This window comes from Mastigoproctus giganteus, chromosome 6, assembly GCF_048544385.1.
Source record: "Mastigoproctus giganteus isolate SK-2022 chromosome 6, ASM4854438v1, whole genome shotgun sequence".
NCBI lineage: Eukaryota > Metazoa > Arthropoda > Arachnida > Uropygi > Thelyphonidae > Mastigoproctus > Mastigoproctus giganteus.
The window spans coordinates 158,686,914-158,709,951 of NC_143580.1; the positions used below are offsets into that span (position 1 = coordinate 158,686,914).

Here is a 23,038-nt window from a genome sequence, read left to right on the forward strand (position 1 = left end):
CTTAGGAATGCTGAACTGTTTGGCAATGTCAGTTTTAAAATACACACCATTACCCAGCTTGCAAAATCCTAATTTCATCTGCAATTAGCAAAGCTATCCACTTTCTTGGAGCCATATCAATAAACATTAACTAATGAAATTAACTTCTAGCCAATGTTCATTTCATTACCACACTGCAGAATAAAAAAGGCCCTGGGAAACTTTAAAAAATGATTTCTCACGGTCAGGATGCAAACTCTTCAATATATTCAAAGTGTTTTGTCATTTTAAAACTTTAAACATGAATATTATAATAAAAAAGTAAAAATTCAGATTAAGAGGTAGAAATTTATGGTTGTTATGGAGAAATCCTTTTATTTTCAATGTTGTTATACTGAATATAAAATAGCATTATGTTTAATGAGAAATTTGCCAGGACCACCCACATAAGGGATTATAATATCTTGGGACGTTAAAAAGAGGGTCACTATAAAGAGCTTCTACTGTAGTATTATACTTTGACTTGCTAAATGAAGGAGCAGAAAACATCACTGAAGAAAAGACAAATGAAGAAATTTTGCATATGGTCTCTAATACTGAGGTTGAACAGGTCAAGTGAAATATCTAGTAATGAAGGGTAGCAGGTGTATATGAAATTATATCTGAAACCTTTGGGTAAAATGGTATTATGGTGGTTACAGAGATAATTTCCAAAGGCCAAGTTCCAAAAAATTGGAATAAGGCATATAAAACAGGAAATAAAGCTGAAAGTAGAATGAAATTACACAGCAGTTTCACTCTTTTGTGTATCAAGTAAAATCAAGGCAAATGTCTTAGAGATGGGGTTAGAAGTACAATGAATGTAACCAGGAAGACTAGTCAGATTTAAGACCAAACAGGAGTACCATATCAAAAATTAACAGAAAAATTATATAGATGTCATCGAAATAAAAGAAACTATGTTAAGGATTTGCTGAACTTGAAAAACTCTATGAAAAATAACTACAAATCTGTTCTTTCAAAATTTACAAAAATAATAACATCAAGTGTAATCTTTTAAGGGGAGTAATAATTTCATATAAAAATTACAAATCTGCAGTGAGGATTGGAAGAAGTAGTGAGTAGTGGTTTAAGGTCAATACCCCCGCCCCCAAATTGGTGAGTTAGTGCTAATTCTTCGAAAAATTAAAATATATATTAGAATTACAATGTTGTGAATTTTTGTATGTATCTAGTATTGTTTTAATGTTCAATCTGCGTGGTGTGTGTGTTTTTTTTTTTATGAAAACCCCAAACACGAGAGATATTAGAACCTATAGTACTTAGCACCATGAATGGGTTGGGGGTTGAAAAGACAAAAGAAGATATCTGTTGACCTCAGACTTGAACTTCTGCAGTGTTAGACTGTAATTTTCAGGAAATACGTATGAAAGAAGGTTGTTCCAGAAAACGGCAGTTGAATGAATAAACGAGGAAGATGAAAAGTTGGTTCTGTGAGTTTGAAATTGGAGAGTAAATGGATGTTGGCTGGTGGCGGCACGTGTTTGGACTGTTTTGAAAGAGTGAGAATTATAGAAGCCAATTCAGAAGAACAGTACCCATGGAGGTAGCTGTAGAAAAGCCATGCAGCAGAAACAGTACATGTATGATACAGAGTGGAGAGACTCTGTTAGAGATGAATCATTAATTAACCTAACTGCCCTCTTCTGAATGGAATCTAGAAGCCTCAAAGAGGATAAGGGGGCACCACCCCAGATGTGAGAACAATATTCCATGGTAGGGCAGATTTGCAATTTTTACAGTGAATAGCTGTTTGGGAGAAGGGTATCGGCAAGAGCGAAAGAGAAAACAAAGTTTTTTAGATGTAGAGGAAACAATATTTGTAATGTGCTTGTCCCAAGAGACATCCAGAAGACAGGGTAATCCTCAAGAGATATATCATCTTGCCTAGAAATTGGAGTGTCAACAAAGATAAGCGTAGGAACAGAAGAATCCGCTTTGCAAGATATAAGACAGAACCGAGTTTTAGAAGGATTAAAACCAACTAAGTTATCACTGCTCCACCGCAGATATTTGAGCAGATATTTGAGAAGTTGAAGCTGATTGAGCAAGGCGAGGTTTCTCAAACTGGAAGGTAGAATGCAATGTGCTATCATCAGCAAAACTATGGATAGGATTTCCAGTCAGTGGAAGGTCATTAATATACAAGAGGAAAAGAGTAGGAGGAAAGAACTGAACCTTGGGGTACATCGGCATTAGTGAAGAAGTCACAAGACAGAGCCATCTACGATCAACTTCAATGAGCAGTCAGAGAGAAAACTGGATAATCAATTACAAAAAAACCTGGCAAACCATAAGATGGAAGCTTGTTTAGAAGACCTTTATGCCAAACATGATCAAACCTTTGAGATGTCAAGAGCAACTGCTTGTGTTTCAAACTTTTCCACTGAATTTGCCCATAAATGGGTAACATAAGTGAGAATATCACCAGTAGATCAACACTGACAGAATCCATAATGGCAATCGTTGATCAGATGGAAGATTTCTAGGTAGTTTAAGAGTTGACGGTTAATTGATTTCTCCATTACTTTAGAAAGAGTAGAAGTAATTGCAATGGAACGATAATTGGATGGGAGGGATTTGTCACCCTTTTTTAGGAATTGGCTGGATATGAGCAAATTTCCAAGCGGAAGTAAAAACACCATTGGAATAAGAAAGTGAAAAAGGGTGACAAAGAACAGGAGTAAGTTCAGGAAGTGACTAGAGAACCATCTGGTTTTGACAGATGTGGGAGCAGAGATAGGCAAAACTTGCGGCCAGTAGCTTTGGCAACAGACCAGAATGCTCGGCTACTATTAGGAAAGAAGCAAGTTTTCTACTCTTGGCCTGTTCAAAATCTAGTTTGGACTGATTAATAACTGCTTTACAATTGTTTATAGCTTTAGTGTAGGGAGAAAATGAAACTGAAGAATTTGAAACAAGCCAGTTACGATATGCAACATTCTTCTCTTGAATAGTCTTAGCACATTTATTGGAAAACCAATGTTTAGATAAAGGACGATATTTTAAAGTGGAGTGTGGAATAAAGGATTCCATTCCTACAAGAATAATTTCACTGACACGATCTGAGCAAATGTTGACATCACAAGTATTGAAACAGTAATCCAACGAAGGAAAAAAATAAAAGAAATCGTGCAAGTCATCCAATTTTGCATTCTTGTAATGCCCAACAACATGAGGTTGGGAACAGATGTGAGATAAAGGCTCCATTGGAGAAGAGAATCACCAAGTTGTGAGCTGAGGTACCTAAAAGACCACTCACTTCGACAGTGTACTTAGGGTTGTTTGTGAGAAAAAGATCAAGCATACTAGCTGTTTGGTTAGGATTGTCTGGTATTCTGGTAGGTAAATGAACAATGTGCAAGGTCATTAGCAATTGCAAAAGCCTCAGCATCTCGACCAGTTGGGTCTGTGTGACTAGAAAACAGAAGCAAACTGGAGTTGTGAACATTAATATCATCAAAGGAAAATTACATCACTGTTAGGAAAGTTGGACTGGAGAAAGTCAAGTTGCAAACAGAGGAAGTCAAAGGGTTCCAAGTGATTAGTGGAGTTGGGAGAACGGTAGAGACAACAGATGAATTTGAAAGAATGAGGCAGAGAGATTTTAAACCAGGGAAGATAAAAAAGAGGAAATTCCAAATTACCACTTCTCTGAAAGGGGATATTGGAACAGACGTTTGTTTGTTTGTTTGTTGCTTGGTTTTTTAGGAGCATTAGCAACTAAGGCCATATTGCTCCGAGGATATGCGGTGATCATTTCTCGACCTTTCCACATCCTTCGTATTTGGTGGTCATGGGCTTGAACCCCAGTCTAATCAAGAAGCGTGTGCTACGCACTGCTGCTCCTGCCCACCTGGCTATAGAGGCACCATTGGAACAGACATATGCACAAATACTACCTTTGAGGCGAAAGGAACCATAACAAGTGAATAATCTGGGCAATTGAGATGTGCTGTGGTTGAATCAACCGATAACTGAGATTCTGTCAGAAAAAGTACAGGGGGGTTTGGCAGACTAAGTGGAAATGGACATCATTGAGATTAGAACTGAGACCACATATTTGTGAAATGAACTAGGAAATGTTTGGGAGGTTTAGATCTTTTTGCAGATAAGTTTGTTCTATTAGTTTGACAATTCATGGTGTATTCAATAGTAAGAAAAAGTGGGGGGAGGGGGAGACATGCTGTATGAAGTAATGAAATTTTTGGATAAGGCGTACACATGGTAAGAATATACCCAGATCCTTAACAATGCCCCAATGATCCTTGACACAAATTAGTCGAGGAGGATCTAGAAGAAAAAGATTATGTCGAAACCTGAAAATGGCACTTCAGAGAGTGCACTTTATTTGTAGTTTCTTCAGAAAACTAAGTTTAGGTGAACCAGTGTTTGCCTAATGTTGTGTGAAAAACCATTGGATTTTAATAGAAAATTAAGAGGTAATAAAGATTTTAAGGCAAGCACAGGTTGGCTGAAAAACTTTGAACTGAGACACCGTATAGGTGAACTAGATATTCAAAGCAAGAAACTTTCTGCAGACGAATCGGCAGCAGCATCCTTTGAAAAGTGCTTGCTTCAGTTGTAATAAATTATGAGAAAGAAAACATTTATAATGTTGATGAGATGGGTTTATTATGGAAGCACAGCACAGAAAAACCATAGCCACTAAAGGAGAAATGCCTGCACCAAGTATTAAGATGAGAAAAGAGCGAGTTACAATTGGTATGTGTGCAAATGCTACTGGGACACACAGATTGTCCATGCTCGTTATTGGTAAGTTGAAAATACCAAAAGCATTTAAAAATCTTTCTAATTTTCCTGTTTTGTATAAAAATTGCAAAAATGCTTGGATGGACATTTGTTTTCTGAGATTGGTTTATAATTTTTTTTATTTAATTTAATCATAACGTAAGATTAAATTTATTTAGTCTTACCAGAAAAATTTTCCAGTTTGATTATCCGGAAAATTTGGCTAACCAGAAGAGGTCTGGCATCAATTATTCCGGATAAGGCAGAATGCGTTGGTGACTATTGTCAGGAAAACGGGGAACATGCTTTGTAAAAAGGATAGGTGGAACAGAACCAGGGTATGTCTGCCAGGGGCAAAGGTTGATGACATTGTCAAGCGGATATCATCTTTTAAGGGCACAAAAGGTGATATAGTTGTACACGTTGATGATATTAAGAGTAGGAGACTGGCAGAATTACTTAACAAGTACAGGTCACTGTTGAAAAAAAGCCGTGAATTAGGGTTGAATTTGAAAGTGTCTGCAATTCTGCCCAGACACGATAGGAGGGAGTATATGATGAGAGCCTTGTTGATCAATTCGGTCCAGGAAAGATTGTGCAAGGCTCAAGAGGTAGAATTTTTTTCAGCCTGGTCTGTACTTGTTAACAGGAGAGACTGTTTCTACAGGGATGGGATACACTTAAAAATAGAAAAGGTGCAAGAATATTTGCTGATGCTATCGAGGCAGTGTTAGGTAGGTCGGAAAACTGCAAGCTTGGGGGGGATACAAGGACAAATAGATTAACAGTAGCCACTGGCAGAGGTGAAAGCGATTCTTGCACTGCTTCTATTGGAATGAGCAGCAGCCTGGAAAACAAGATGCAGGATATTTCAGAGACTGCTGGTAGTCATTGCGGTACAAGTAAACACATGGGTTGTGTTAGGAAAGCTAAGAATAGTAACAGGTGCATGTATACTTGCGGGTACACCAATGCTAGGAGTTTGGTAAATAAATTTGATGAATTTGAGGTATTGCTCAAAACATCAAAGGCAGATATTGTTGGGATATCAGAGACATGGTGTCACACAGATATAAGGAATGCAGAACTGGAATTTGGGGAGTAAAATGTGTACAGAAAGGATGGGCACGATAGGAAGGGAGGAGGGGTTATGCTATTAGTTAAGAAACACACAAAATCCACACCAAACTGACTCGACACTGCACTGTCTCGCTGGACAGTACAGTGTCGAGTCAGTTTGGTGTGACATAAGCATCGGGAGATCAAAATTGAGACTAGGAGTGTGCTATAGGCCTAATGACTCTGATGAGCATAATAAGATATTGTACAGGGAAATAGAGTGGGCCAGTAAATCTTATAATGGGGAATTTTAATTTCTCAGATATTGACTGGAATTTGTGGTTGGTCACTCACTACACCCTAGCAAGGCTTTTGTGGATTTATTGGATGATTGTTTTCTACATCAGCATGTTCAGGAGGCAACCAGAGGGAGTAATACTCTTGATCTGATTATCAGTAGTGATTCTTCATACATTAAGAATCTGCAGATAAAGGAACCACTAGGTGGCAGTGATCACAGTGTGCTGAAGTGGGATTTACTCAAAGAGGTAACTACCATCAGGGGTAAAGGGAAGGGTTTTTGCTTTCATAAAAGCAACTAGGGTGGTCTGAGAGTATTTAAATTCTATATGGTGGGACCAACTGATGATGTTACCAACAGCAAATTCAAAATGGGAAGCATTCAAAGAATTAATCTTGGAAGCTACTAGGGCTTTACATACCAACTAAGAAATATTGTTCAAGATTTAGGCCTAAATGGATGTCAGATGAACTAATGAGACATATGGTAGAGAAGAAAAATGCATGGGATACATATAAATTAACATGTGACACAGAAGCCTATGATAGATGTAAGCTGATCTGTAACCAAGTTACAAAGGAGGTAAGGCAGGCAAAGGAAGATTACGAGAAATCTTTGGCACAGGATGCAAAGAAAAACAGAAGAGTTCTTTACTTATGTAAACTCTAGAAGGAAGGGGATGAATCAGATTGGTCCTATTGATATCGATGGTCCAACTGTTGATGATCCTGCTCAGGTAGCTAACAAACTAAATTAATATTTTGCATCAACATTCACACATGAGTAGTTATTCAGTGAGGGAATGCCAGAGGTGTATTCAACTCTTGCAGTAAGCTATATAATCTTGTAATAACTGAGAGTAAAGTGGAGAAGAAATTGTTGAAGATAAACACAAGAAAGGCACCATCTATCTAGTTATAATAAAGGAGGCAGCAAAGGAAGTAAGCAAACCCTTACCCATAATTATGAGACCTTCCTTGGACTCAGGGGAGGTACCCATTGACTGGAGATGTGCAAATGTGACCCCAATTCACAAAGGAGGATCAAAGGCTGACACAAGTAATTATAGACCTGTAAGTTTAAATTATGTTCCAGGAAAATTAATGGAGGCACTGGTTAAAGAAGCACTGCAGGATCGTCTAGACAAGACTTCAGTTATAGCTTGGACACGGCATGATTTTGTTAAGGGAAAGTCTTGCCTGACCAATTTGATTGGATACTATGATGCAGTCACAAAAGAACTGGATGCAGAGAATAACTTTGATATTATATATTTGGATCTTAGAAAGGCTTTTGATACTGTTGCACATGGAAGACTGCTGCACAAATTGGAGCAGTGCGGCACTGGAGGCAAATTGCTGCTATGGATAAAGGGATGGTTGAGGGGGAGAAGACAGAGAGTGGTAATCAATTAACACTGCTCATCGTGGACTGTTATTAGTGGAGTCCCTCAGGGTTCAGTGTTAGGTCCATTATTGTTTCCTGTATTTATAAATGATATTGATGGTATATCAAGCTTAATGTCCAAGTTTGCAGACGATACAAAGGTTGGCAGGGTTGTTAAGGACACTACTGACGCTGTGCTGCTGCTGCAACAGGATCTGGAAAGGTTGAGCAGATGGGCTGAGAGGTGGCAAATGAAGTTTAACATTGACAAATGTAAAGTACTACATATGGGGAAACAGCAACCCCAGAACAACATCGACTCTGTGGTACTACACTAACAGTGGTAGAGAATGAAAAGGACCTGGGGGTAATTGTGCAGGCAGATATGAAGTTCTCTGAGCAGTGCAGACAGGGTGCAAGAGTAGCTCATGGTGTCTTCTCAATGATATACAGGAATTTTTCTAGCAGGGATAAGGAGGTGATTATTCCCTTGTATAAGGCAATGGTCAGGCCACACCTTGAGTACTGTATACAGGTCTGGAGGCCTCATTTCAAGAAGGATGTAGAGCTGCTGGAATGAGTACAGAGAAGGACAACAAGATTAGTGAATGGAGCAAAGGGTTGCTCTTACGAAGAAAGGCTTAAGTTTTACAAATCATAGTGTTTGTAGACTAGGCACCGACGAGGTGATCTGATAGGTGTATAAAGCCTTGAATGGTTTGAGCATGCTCAATGCTGATGGGATTCTTCCTCTTTCTCAGAATAATCACGTGAGCGGGCATAAATTCAGATTGAGGAAAGACAGATGTAGGATAGATGTGTGAAAATTTGCTTTTAGCCAGCAGGTAGCTGGTTGGTAGAACAGTCTTCCATTCCTTGTTGTGGAAGTTGATAAACTAAATAAATTTAAAGTTGAGCTGGACAGGTATTTCGAACGAACGGAGGGGTGAAATGGAAGTGTGTTTTTTTTTTTTTTTTTTTGGCTGATGCTGCATTAGCTTGCTTTCTTGCATCATATGCCTCTACTAATGTTAATGACTGATGCTCTACTGTATCTGCAATTTGCTAGTGTATAAATTTGATATCTGTTATCAGTCAAGTTTGTGCCTCACCCTCAACTGATCAGAGTGCAATTTCTTGCATGTCAGATATTTTTCAACAAGCTGCTGATGACGTGTACTTGGTTTCTTCTATCATTACCAATGAAGAAATGTGGGTGTATGGCTATGACTCTGTAACAAAGGCCCAGTTCTCTCCATGGCCCAAAGCACCATGACAATCTTTATCAAATGTGAAGGTCAATGGAGCTTTTTCTTGTGGCAATTTTCAATCCTGTGGTGTTTGGCATTACAAGAATACAAAATGGCATGATCTGCAAGATTTCTATCCTCCAGTGGTCTTCTGTCAAAAGAACATCAGAAGAATTTTGAACAGCCTTGATGCAAGAGTGGCGTGGAATCAAGGTGGAGAAATACCATCACCCGATGGTATTTCTCTACTTGTTTTCAAAATTTCTGCTTCTGAGCTTACGCCTGTTCTGTGTTGAGATATGGTGTACACATGGTAAGAATATATCCAGATCCTTGACATAACGTGGCCTCTAAAATGCCTCCCACATACACACTACTCAGACTCCCTCCAGTCTGGCTGTTGCACACTTCAGTAACCACCCTCTCAGCAGCAATTTCAACATCAATATCCAGAAATGTGGCCGCAAAAAACCCTTTATCTGCACATTCAAGCTCCAAATCCGCAGGATAAAAAATATCCATATCATTCAAAAAATTTGGCTCATTAACAGCGGCAATGTCATCAATATATCTACAAAGTACAGTGCTATTATCAAACTCACCCTCACAGCGATGCAAACACAGATCTGCCACAACACACAAACCACACACACCCACACACTGTCCATACTCTGCACCACCAATGACGACCCAACAATTAAACAAACACAAGTCCACCAAACTGTCCCAGCAACACCCATCACAAGAAACAACACCACTATACGCATTAAAACATTCATTCAATACCATCTCCAAACCATCATGACACACCAGCAAAAAGATTTCCAAAGTCATATGCACCGATACGCCCAATATCCGCCACACCTGCACCCAGGCAATGCAAAACCTTACCTTTCCATTACCCAAAATAATCCTAGAATCTCCCACACCATCCAACACGACTCACAACAAAGACTCCAGCCTCCTATGCGGCAACTCCACCAACTGTCTTCACAAGAAGTCACAAACCCAAATGTGACAGGGCACCCATAAAATTTGGGGACCCAATGCATGCATGGAAACTCAGTGCTATAGCAGACAAGTTCCAACCCTCTGTTCACAGCAACCAGCCCCCAGCTGGCAACATCACTGCCAGAACCCTCCCTCCTGCATGCAACATCTCCAGCAAGCTACCCAGCTAAAGTAGCAGTGCAAAACCCCTCACAAACAATACCACAGCCACTGGCTGCCCTGCTAACAGTGGCGACAAATCCAGACCACAAATCTGACTACCGCTGCTCAATCAACCTCAAACCAAAAAATCATGTCGCCACCACACCACTTGAACTCGCAATGAATCCGCCCAATCAACACCCTGCATCCATATGCCAACCCCAGACCAAACCGCATCAGATCAACATGAATTTGTTCACAAATCCGCCCAACACCAGTCCCAAAAGAGGGCCCAAATTCAAAACCACAAGACAACAACAAGCTCCACCGGTCCGACAACACTCAGGTCCCCTGCAAATATACACCCATGGTACACATCAACACAAGACAGACACTCCATTCTCTGCAACATCATGCTCCACTGCCCCACCTTACAACCACAGACCTCCAGGCCAATACACCTGAATCAAGATCCCATGCCAGAACCAGACAACAGCAATGCACAGCTAAAGTGGTCCAAAATCTGCTCCAGGGCCATGCTGTCCAAAACTCCATTCAAAAACTCAAAACCCACAAAACCCTTGCAACCACTTCTACACCTCCCAGCCCAAACCCAAATATACCGTACGGATTGACAAATCCACAATCTCTGCACAATTTCTGCAAAGCTCTCAAACCAGCCAGCACCCAAGGCCAAACCACAAAAAACCTGACACCAATGACAGGCCGATCCCAAAACTCAAGCAAATCCGAAAAATTGCCAACCCCATCCACACCACTCAATTCCTTGTCACCACCAACATGCAAGGCCCCACCTCTGCAACATCCAACCGCTGCAGCTCCCACCAAGTGGAATGCACTATATATACACCGATCCCGCCCAACACCAGCAAAGCACCGTCCTTAAAACCCGCCGCTCAGTCCACATGTACAAAGTAAACCCTGCCTCAGAATGTACAGGCCTTCCAAACCCACACCCACCCTCAATGGCTAGGATAGAGATGGAAATGCCACCAATACTATGAATTTGAAAGTGCTGCAGCTCAACCCTGCCCCTGAAAGATCCGTGAACAGACTCCCAAATGCAAAGACATGCATTTGGATGTAAATAGACGTGCCTTTCGATGTAAACCTTATTCAGTAATGACATTATGGTACTTTTAATTTGATATTTTGTAAATATTGAATTATTGGATTTGGTAAGACTTCGCTATATATAGAGACTGTTAGGGTCCTTTGTAGGTTATGGTTATTCACCTGTATCTTAAGCTATATCGTTTGAAATAAAAAATAATATCTTGTATGTATGTGTGTGTGTATATATATACAGGGTGTCTCAAAAATATTGGTACAAACGTTTAGGGGAGGTAGGTAACATCTAAAGGAATGTGAATCACATAGGAACCCATAACCGGAATCGTCACCATAAGTCGGTAGACGGCGCTGTTCATCAGTTCGCGAGAGAAAATTTCTGGTTTACTCATTCAAGCAGTAGTCGCCGCGCGAAGAGCATGCATCGATATACAAACTGTGAACTGGCAGACATGCACCTAGTGTATGGATTAGCAGAGGGCAATGGACAAGCCGCTCAACGAATTTATGAAAGTGCTGCAGCTCAGACAGACAGACACGTACCGGCCCACCGTTTGTTTGCATGTGTGCATCAAAATTTGTGCAATTTTGGGTCATTTAGAGGTAACAGGAGTAGTGCGGGCAGACCACGGTCGATGAGAACTCCCGCCATGGGAGAAAGTGTGTTGAATGCCATCCAGAATAATCCTACTACCAGCACATGTGCTGTTACCTCTGCCTTAGGAGTGTCTTGTTGCAGTGTACAGTGTCTGGCACTACGATTCCTTACACCCCCTTTCATCTCCAAAGGGTTCAGTTGCTGCTCCCCCAAGATCATCCTGCACGTGTGGCTTTTGCACAGTGGTTTCTCCAAGGAAGTGTTCAAGACTTGAATTTTCCAGCCAATGTTTTGTTAATGGATGAGGCTTATTTCACTCGGGAAGGCTTATTCAATCAGCACAATGCTCATGTGTGGGCCCACGACAACCCACACGGTGTGCACCCCCATGCGGCACAACATCGCTTCACAATAAATGTGGGGGCAGGTATGGTTGGCCCATACCTGTTACCATCCCGCATGAACTCCGCTAAATATCAGATCTTTCTTGAACAAGTTCTACCAGGGTTACTTGACGATGTTCCAGCAAATGTGAGACGCAAAATTTGGTTTCAACATGACAGGGCACCTGCCCATTATGGAAGGTGTGTTCGTGACCATTTGAACAGGCGTTTTGGGCGTCGATGGATTGGCCCTGGTGGACCTGTTGTCTGGCCCCCCAAGTCCATCTGATTTATCGAGCCTTGATTTCTTTCTGTGGGGGCCTCAAATCTATCGTGTATGAATCACCTGTGGAGACAGAAATGGATCTCGTGGCGACACTCGTCTGCGCTGCTGCTGCTATTGTCAAAGAAACTCCAGGTGTGTTCGACCTTGTCTGCCAATGGTGGAACCTTCGAGCATCTGTTGTAACATCATGAAATGCATCCATCTCGTACTCCATTGTTAATATTATGTCAAATAAATGTTTGGCACTAATTACTGTCTTGTGTCATTTCTGCTTCTTGTGCCTCTGCTACTACTTTCCCATGACATTTCTGGTTATGGGTTCCTATGCGATTCACATTCCTTTAGACGTTACCTACTTCCCCTAAACATTTATACCAATATTTTTGAGACACCCTGTACATATATATAAAATATTATATTGTAAAGATTGATGGAAGGAGTATGATAAAGGAAGTTAATTATGGACCAAATTACATGCTGGCAGTCTTTATCCTCCCTTATAGCTTAAATTTTACATTATTGCCCTGCCCCCCAAGTAACAGTTTGTTGTTGTTATTTGGTTTTTAGGAGCATTAGCAACTAAGGCCATATTGCTCCGGGATATGCGGTAGTCATTCCCTGACCTTTCCGCATCCTCCGTATTTGGTGGTAACGGATCGAACCCCGGTCTAATCAAGAAGCGTGTGCTATGCACTGCTGCTCCTTCCCGCCTGGCTACGGAGGCGGCCCCCAAGTAACAGAACTGTTGATAAGAAGAGGGTGAAAACTGTAACTGTGAAGACAAGTGGACATGAAAAGCGTCATTATACAGTTGTTCTAGCTTGTTGTGCCGAAGGAACCAAGCTTGTTCCTATGCTGATTTTCACACGCAAAACAATGCCAAAAAAAGACATTCCTCGAGCAGTGATTGTCCACGTTCGTGATAAGGGTTGGATGGATCAGGATGGGATGAAGATCTGGTTTGAGAAAGTTTGGAGCAGGAGACCAGATGGGCTCTTACATAAACCTGCCCAATTGGTGCTTGATCAGTTCAGGGCACACATAACAAAAAACACAAAGAAGATTGCTGCAGAGAAAAAAACAAAACTTGCCATCATACATGGAGGCTTGACATCCCAGCTCCAACTACTTGATGTGAGCATTAAAAAACACTTCAAAACTGCCACGAGAGACGAATGGAACCAATGGATGAAGTCTTCTGGGGACAATTTGACACCAGCAGGAAGAGTGAAGAAACCAACTATAGGAGAAGTTTGTACCTGGGTGAAAAGATCCTGGGATAATATCAAGATTGAGATCTTTGTCAAGTCATTTAAGAAGTGTGGCATTTCAAATGCCATAGATGGAACTGAGGACGAGGCAATATATGAAGACAGTGATTCGTCATCAGACAGAGATGAGGACAAGCTAATTGATGGGAGTTTTGACAATGATGAGTTGTATGAATTTTATGATGAATAAAACTTGAGTTGAATAACTTTATGTAATACATTTTTTTTCAAATTTCAGGCCCCAAAATTAAGGTGTGTCTTATACATGGGTGCATCTTATACATGGGGAAATACGGTAATTTTACCATACTGTAGTTTTTGTCTTTTAAAAGGAACCAGAAATTTTTAAGAATTGAATCGAAGATTGAGATTTTAAACAGACTTTCAGATTGAAAGTGGGTTTCTTTATGAGGTTGGAAAGTCAACCATGACAGAAATTAAAAACAACAAGGAAAACATTTTAAAGTTCACATTGAAATGTGATCCAGATGGTGCAAAAAAAAAATGAGAGAGAAAAACTATGAGAACAGCTAATGACCCATCCCTCAAAGATGCCATTTATTTGTTGTTCACAAAGAGAGTTTAGGGAAGCCCAGGTCTGAACCTTTGTTGTGTGAAAAGGCACTGAATTTTAATAAAAAATTAGGCAGTCCCTCAGATTTTAAAGCCAGTGCTTTTATTTTTTTTTTAGTAAAGTTTTTAGAACAGCATTTTTGATAATTTCGAAAATCCGAACAAATCGAAGTCCGAACTACTCCAGTCCCAACCAGTTTGGATTATCAATACTCTACTGTATATAATATATAAGGCTGATGTAATAAAATGAGTGAAAAAGAGCTAACAGATGGAAGTGTAAAGAACACAAGGTGCCATAACCAGTGGAAAGAGGAGAGAAAGAAAGGTATTGAAGGTGGACGACAGGGAAAAAAATATTAAAAACAGATGATAAAATCTAATAAGAAATTAATGCCTGAATCGGCACAAGCCAATTAGAAGGAAAGAAGCTATAAAGGAAAAAATGATTAATTAATTGCAAAGAAATAGCAAGCATCAAATAGAAGGTGGGAAAATATTTTGATGAAATAAAAATAAGGGGAAGAAAAATAAGAGTTAAAATTTTTGGTGCATTTTGAAAAAGACTGCTAACACAATGCAGGTATTTCACTGGGGGGGACTACCTGCATTATGCAATCTTTTTCAGCATTCATCAAATATTTTAACTTATTTTTCATCCCCTTATTTTTAAGTTTGATATCATCAAAATATTTTCGCACCTTCTATTTGATGCTTACTATTTTTTTTGCAATTAATTAATCATTTTTTCATTCACTCCTCATTCAGACTGAATGCAAAACATATAAACACAGCATGATTTCCCAGAATGAGCACGCAGTGTCTTTTCATAGTCACAATGGTGATGTCATATTAGATAGCAGTTTCGTGATATAGAAAAGTTATAACTTTAAAAATTTTATTAAAGGTTTAAATTTCGGAATTGAAAGTGTTTTCGCAAATTCAAAAGTTAGTAGTTGGAATGTGAGTCTAGGATCACCTGTATTGTGTACTCTATGGGTTTATATATGCTACAAAATTTCATAAAATTTTCTGAAATAAATAGTCATAATGTGAATTGCTCTAATATTAGCTGCATAAGTCTTCATAATTAAAAATGTTTTTGTTTATAATATCCAGAATTATTTTGACAACAAATACATTATTAACCAATTTTAGTAGTCATGTGAGCTTGAATTCCGCCATTCAAGGAGCATGTGCTAATGCACTCACTCTGGACAACTTGGCTTAATGTGTAAGAAACATATCAATTTAAAATCAGCATAAATAATTATCCATCCCATGCTCTAAATGTTTTTTTTTTATGACTATTGTCTCATCAAAAAAAAAAAAAAAAAATTATAGAAGCTTGACTGCATATTTTTTAATCAGTTTTAATTGCAATTTACTCTTCAGTAAATTTTGTTTCCCTTTTAACTTATGGCCCAATTTAACTCTAATGACAGGATTCAGAATAAAACCCGAAATATCAACTGGCAACGTTTTATTGTCAGTATTGTGCTAGTAATGACATAGCATTAAAACCTATTTTGTCTTTTTCCAATCCATGTGGTAAAAAGTGTCTTTATATACATTTTTCATCTTCATATTTATACCCAATGGTTAGTAGCATAGGAACACCTTTGCATTGGGGCAGGTGCCAAGGGTGCTAGTATCAGAGGGCCACCTGCATGCATCCTTAAATCTGAGTAAATACTGCATAGCAGCATACACCTATTTGCTGTCCAGAACACAACTTTTAAGGGACCAATCAGGTGACCGCTTCATCAGTACATGCTCGAATGCACAGCAGTTCGCAATTCAAGCACTGTGTACATTCTGAGATACAGAATATTGTTATTTATAATTTAGATGATACAGAAGCGTATGGTAGATATAGCTTGTCTGTAATCAAGTCAAAAAGGAGGTTAGACAGGCAGAGGCAGATTACAAGAAATCTTTGGCAAAGGATGTAAAGAAAAACAGAGTTCTTTACTTAAGTAAATCCTAGAAGAAAGGGTATGAATCAGATTGGTCCACTTGATGTGGATGATTCAACTGTTGATGATCCTGCCCAGGTAGCTAACAAACTGAATCAGTATTTTGCACCTACATATACACATGAGAAGTTATTCCCTTCCCTGGTATATCCCTATATTTTTCAGGGAAGGGAATGCCAGAGGTGTATTAAACTCTGGCAATGAGCTAAATGATTTCATAATAACTGAGAGCAAAGTGGAGCAGAAATTGTTGAAGATAAACATAAAAAAGACACCTGGGGTGGATGGGATCTATCCAGTTATATTGAAGGAGGCAGCAAAGCAAGTAGGCAAACCCTTAGCCATAATTATGAGAGCTTCCTTGAACTCAAGGGAGGCACCCATAGACTGCAGATGTGCAAATGTGACCCAAATTCACAGAGGATCAAAGGGTGACAAGTAATTACAGACCTGTTAGTTTAACTTCTGTTCCAGGGAAATTAATGAAGACACTGGTTAAAGAAACACTACAGGATCATCTAGACAAGACTTCGGTTATAATTCAGACACAGCATGGGTTTGTTAAGGAGGTCTTGTCTGACCAATCTGACTGGATACTATGATGTGGCCACAAAGGAACTGGACGCAAAAAATAATTTTGATATCATATATATGGATCTTACGAAAGCTTTTGGTACTGTTGCACGTGGAAGACTACTGTACAAATTGGAGAGGTATGGCATTGAGGGCAAGTTGCTACAATGGATAAAAGGATGGTTGAGTGGGAGAAGACAAAATGGTAATCAATGGGCAATGCTCTTCGTGGACTAATTTTATTAGAGGAGTTCCCCAGGGTCCAGTGTTGGATCCATTGTTTTTTTCTGTATTTATTAATGATATTGATGAAGGTATATCAGGCTTAATGGCTAAGTTTGCAGACAATACGAAGGTTGGCAGGGTTGTTAATGAACTAATGACAATATGCTACTGCAATAGCATCTAGAAAAGTTGAGCAGATGGGCTGAGAGGTGTCAACTGAAGTTTCACATTGACAAATGTGAAGTACTGCATATGGGTAGCAGCAATCCCAGAATAATGTATCAACTGTGGTACTATACTCAGTGTGGCAGAGAATGAAAAGGACTTGGGGTAATTATGTAGTCAGATATGAAGTTTTCTGAGCAGTGCACAGTCTGCAAGAGTAGCTCATGGTGTCTTGTCAGTAATATACAGGAATTTTTCTAGCGGGGATAAGGAGGTGAACATCCCCTTGTATATAGGGATAATCAACTCCTGATCCCTGTATACAGTACTTAAGGTGGTCAAGGCCACACCTTGAGTATTGTATGCAGGTTTGGAGGCCTCATTTTAGGAAGGACGTAGAGCTGCTGGAATGAGTACAGAGAAGGGCAACAAGATTGGTGAATGGAACAAAGAGTTGCTCTTTTATCAGGAGTTGATTATCCCTTGTATATAGGGATAATCAACTCCTGATCCCTGTATACAGTACTCAAGGTGGTCAAGGCCACACCTTGAGTATTGTATGCAGGTCTGGAGGCCTCATTTTAGGAAGGATATAGAGCTGCTGGAATGAGTACAGAGAAGGGCAACAAGATTGGTGAATGGAACAAGGGGTTGCTCTTATGAAGAAAAGCTTGAGTTTTCCAAATTAAAGGGTCTTTAGACTAGGTATCTGTGAGGTGATCGCGTTGAGGTGTATAATGTCTTCAATGGTTTGAGCAAGCTCAATGCTGGTGGCATTCCTCCTCTTGACCAGATTAATTGCCTAAGGGGACAAATTCAAATTGAGGAAAGGCAGTTGTAGAATAGATATGCGGAAGTTTGCCTTTAGCCAGCGGGTGGTTCATTGCTGGAACAAACTTCCATCAGTCATCATTGTAGAAGTAGAATAAATAAATTCAAGGCAGAACTAGACAAATATTTGGAGCGATTGGAAAGGGGTTTTTTTTTAAGCTGATGCTGTATAAGCTTGCTTTCTTGCATCATATGCTTTTACTAATGCTAATGCTAAAAAAAACAAAAGACCAATTTTAGACATGCCACCAAAAAAATAAGCACGACCGAGTAGGACTGCGTAAACAGGAAATAAATAAATTTAAAAAAAATAAAAAAAACATTCCGCTTGTTTACAAAATTGGCTTAAATTTGTAATTTATTATTATTATAATTATTATTATTTTTTTTTTTTTTAACTGTACGAAATGTCGGAGACACTTGGATATTCAATTACTGTGACAATATAAACAGAAATGGGGAAATTTGCTGCAAAGTGTCATTATTCACTTTAGTGAAACAGCAGATCACCCTTTGTTGGGGATACAGGAAAACTACTATCTCAAAACTACTCTCTCATAACATAATAAAATTCTAATAGGGTACTTACAGTAGAAGCCTGACCAGAGCCTATTGTCCGAGCGTGGAATACCCTTGATCTCCACACTAGCTATGGATACATAGAAAGTAGTTAACCAGTTCGACTTCTCGGTATGTAACAGTAGTAGTAGAGGCATGTGATGCAAGCTTATGTAGCATCAGCCAAAAATAAAAAAAAAGAAAACCCATTTCACACATCCATTCCCTCTAAGAGTTTGAGAGTTCCTTCTTGAATTTATTTAAGCTATCAACTTCCACAACAACAGATCAAAGCCTGTTCCTGCAATCAACTACCCGCTGGCTAAGGCAAATATCCCCACATTTATTTTATAACTGTCTTTCCTCCATATGAATTTATGCTCCCTAGGTTCGTAATCTGAGCAAGAGGAAGAATCCAATCAGCATTGAGCCTGCTCAACCCATTCAAGGCCTTATATACCTCAATCAGATCACCTCGCAAGTGCCTAGTCTCCAGAAACTGCAATTTGCAGAACTTGAGCCTTTCTTGGTAGGAGAGAGTGAACCCCTTCGTTCCCCTCACCAATTTTGTTGCCCTTCTCTGTGCTCGCTTCAACAACTCTACATCCTTCCTAAAACAGTGTCTCCAGACCTCTACATAGTATTCAAGGTGTGGCCTGACCATTGCCTTATTCAATTAGATAATCACTTCCTTATCCCGACTCGCAAAATTCTTGTTTATCATTGACAAGATCCCATGACCTGCTCTGGCAGTCTGTCTGCACTTTTCAGAAAACTTCATAATTGACTGCACACTTACTCCCAGGTCTTTTCATTTTCTACCACCCTAAGTGTCATACCGCAGCTGAGTGGGCAGGAGCGGGAGTGTTGTAGCACACGCTCTTTGAGTAGACCGGGGTTCAAGCCCCTGACTGCTGAATACGGTCGATCTGCCAACCCGCACTGGACCAGCGTGGCAGAGTATGGTCCATTTCCCTCAGCATGAATTGTTGAGGAGGCTTCCATCCTGCAGTGGGTTGATAATGGCTGCACTTTATTTATTTATTTAAGTGTCATACCACACAGTTGGTAAGTTTCTCTGATGGTTACTTCTACTCATATGCAGTACTTTGCATTTGTCAATGTTAACCTTCAGTTGCCACTTCTGAGCCCATCTGCCCAAATTTTCTAGATCCTGTTGCAAGTAGCACACTGCCATTACTGTCATCAACAACCCTGTCAACCTTTGTATTATCTGCATACTTGGACATTAAGCCTGACATACCTTCATCAATATCATTGATAAATATACAAAACAACAGTGGGCCCAATACTAAACCCCGGGGGACTCCACTAATACAGTAGACTCTTGATTTTCCGGGATGGATGGTATAAAGAAATTCCCGGGTAATCGATTTCCCGGTTAATCCAAAAATACAGCAAGTCCCCGACATACTTAACAGATACGTTTCACGAATCCTTACGTAAGTCGAGCTTTACGTAACTCTGGAATGACTAATAAAATATTGCTGCTGTATCCCTAATATGCCAAAATTACAAAAACCACAATGTCCTCAGAAGAATGAAGAAAAATAGTTATATTTTTAATTAGTTCAATTAAAAACTATCTGGGGACAGCAATGAAATAGCCAGAGTGGCACATAAGAAAAGAAAACATAAAAGGAAGAAAAAAAAACGCATATTATTGTACTGTAAAAACTGATATGTATTTCGTAGTTTTGGTTATTATAGTTGACCTTCATTGGTGCCAGTAGCTTCACCGCTTCTCTTATTCTCTCTTTCTCCTTTGTGTTCACCGTTGCCACTGACAAATCTGAATTCCGCGCGATTTTGTTAATGTTTAGCCATTTTCATACATCGTTATTATTTTAATTTTCTGATCCGACTCGACTGCTTTCCTTTTCTTGATAAATTTACTAGTACTGCTGTCACTTATTCTCTTAGTCGGCACCATGATAATGGTCAAAATAAAATTTTCTGAAAAGAACTTCACAAGGTTATTATTTTAATTTTCTGTGAAAATTGAAGGGGATGCACATTTCTTGAGATCACTGCCAAAAAACAAAAACAATTTGCACTTTCCGGGTTATTGGGCGTGTCTGTAGTGAAACCAATTATAAACGGGTAGTAAACTTGATCTTATTGCATTTTCTATAGTACCAATAGCTGGAATTCTGTGTGCTTTTAGGTTATTATGGTGAAATGTGTGTCCCCTTCACTGAAATTTTCAGTCATATAAGTCCGAATCTATAGAAGTCGGGGATTTACTGTATTTAAAAATGTTCAGCAACCTATGTAAAATGTATGGCTATAGATAAAAAATGAAAAAAAAAAAAAAAACTTACCATGCACTACTCGCGTGTCCAATACGCGAGTAGTGCGTACTGGACCGCATTTATGTTTTACGATGTCGATTTTAAATCGAATAGCTTCCCTTTATTTTTTACAACGTCACATATGGTTTGGTCGCCAACATTATGATGGTTCTTTAGAGATTTAATGGATGCACAGTTTTCGAAATCAATAATTAAGTTTTTGTTTAATTGAAAGCACAACTCTTGCATTTGCCCATCATTTTCGCGATTTCTAAACAAAAAAAAAAAAAAAGTTACTATATAAAAAAAATTCCGACATCTCTGACTTAAATAACGAAACAAAATGTCCTTTTGCAGTGCGATGGAACACAACAATCGACGCAACGCACTAAATCCAACTAAACATTTGGTTGGTTGGCTTTTTTTTTTTTTTTTTTAGCAGTGGGTGTGAAGACAGCAGGGATTGCAAGATAATAGGTACACTAATCTCCCAATGACGACTTATAACGCCGGTTCTTGTTTACGACTTGCAAAATATCTGTTTATCCCTATTCTCGTTATTACTTAAATTTTACGATTTCTGGTTTTTTTTTTTTTTTTTTTTTTTTTTTTGGAGTCTTGAAGTGTTCCGGTTAATCCGATCCCAGTAAATCGAGTCTGCTGTAATATTATTCCACAAAGAGCAACGTTCAGTGATTACCACTCTCTGTCGTCTCCCGATCAACTAGGGCTGACTGGCCATAAGACTTACCGGGGAAACCCGGGTGGGCCAGTGACGGATGGAGGCCACTGTTGTTTTGGCCATAAACAATACGGCTATTAAGTATGAGGCCACTACAAGTTTTCCCCAGTAATAATTTATGGCCCAGTCCACCTCTAATAGACCACCCTTTTATCCATTGTAGCAACTTGCCCTTAATCCCATACTGCTCCAATTTGTATTTGTACAGTAGTCTTCCATGTGCAACAGTATCAAAAGCTTTCTTGAAATCCAAGTATACCACATCAAAATTATTTTTTGCATCCGGCTGCTTTGTAACCACATCATCAGGATGTTGGATAGATTTTACAGGTACAACTAAGTTGCAGATGGTAATCTTTTAAGCTAAAGAGATTAACCACGTAATCTCATATAGAAAATTCTTTGTTCTACAAACGCTATTTTAAATATAATTGGGATGGAGGAATTAAAAAAAATTGTTAAACAGAAAACTCTGGTATAAAGAAGTTCGTTTAAACAAAGCTTAGACTGTACTTATTATTTATTATGATAATTTTATTTACGTACCTTTTTACGATGATTTTACTAATTGTCGTAAAAAGGCATGTAGCCACGAATTTGCCAAGGGCACCAAAAATCTAGCTACACCTCTGCCAATGGTTATGGAACATTACTTCTCATTTACAACTAAAACGTGCAAGAAAAATTTTACCTAAAAAAAAAAAGTACTAACTTGGAATCAGTGTGATTCTGAAAGAAGTTTGACACATTCCTTCACTCATGTGGCTTGTGTCACACTGGCATCCTTTTGATAACTAATGATCATCCAACTTGAAGGTAATGAAAGTGATACTGTGCAATTATAAAATGAAACAAATCTGTATGTAACTTATAATATGGACTCCATATTAGAATTTAGGGAAAGATGGGATAAATTGAGGGGGGGGGAAGGTGACACCAGTTAGGTTTTTTTTTTTTTTGCTGCTACTATCAGCTTGCTTCCTTACTTTATTTTACTCAACTATTAAAAGTTGTAGTAATGGATTTATCACAAAATTAATCAGATTGGTTAATAACTTCAGAACTAAATTAAAGGTTTCTGAGAAGAACAGTTATTAATATATGAGGAGCAGTACAAAAGTAATGTCTCCTATTTTTTTCCTCAGAATAATTCCTACAACTATGCCTTTTACATCAATTGATTCTCAATCATTAATAAACACACTGTTATTTTTCCACCAAGTCCCATTATCTATGCACTTCCACCATCTCCGTGTCAGACACTATTCAAATCATGTAAAAGTCCTTACTCTTTCTCTGGAGGGCTTCATGAACACTGTGCTTGGGCTGGTCGCCATCTGCAAAATGGGTTTCATGGAGTGCATCCTTCAGCAGGCTGAAAATGTGACAGTTGAAAGATCTGGGCTTTGAGAGGGGTGAAGAAGAACAGTGCACCCCAGTTTTGCAATTGCCTCCATTGTGTGCAGACTGGTATGCATTGTCATGGAGAAGAACCTCATTAAGATTTT

At 39.1% G+C, this 23,038-nt stretch overlaps 1 protein-coding gene across 1 annotated transcript in view; it reads right to left on the reverse strand.

The window, feature by feature from the left end:
- LOC150084690 (calmodulin-like) overlaps window positions 1–23,038 on the reverse strand; it is a gene marked incomplete at its 5' end in the record, with an annotated part of 117,200 nt that overhangs the window by 44,761 nt on the left and 49,401 nt on the right. The window lies entirely within an intron of this gene.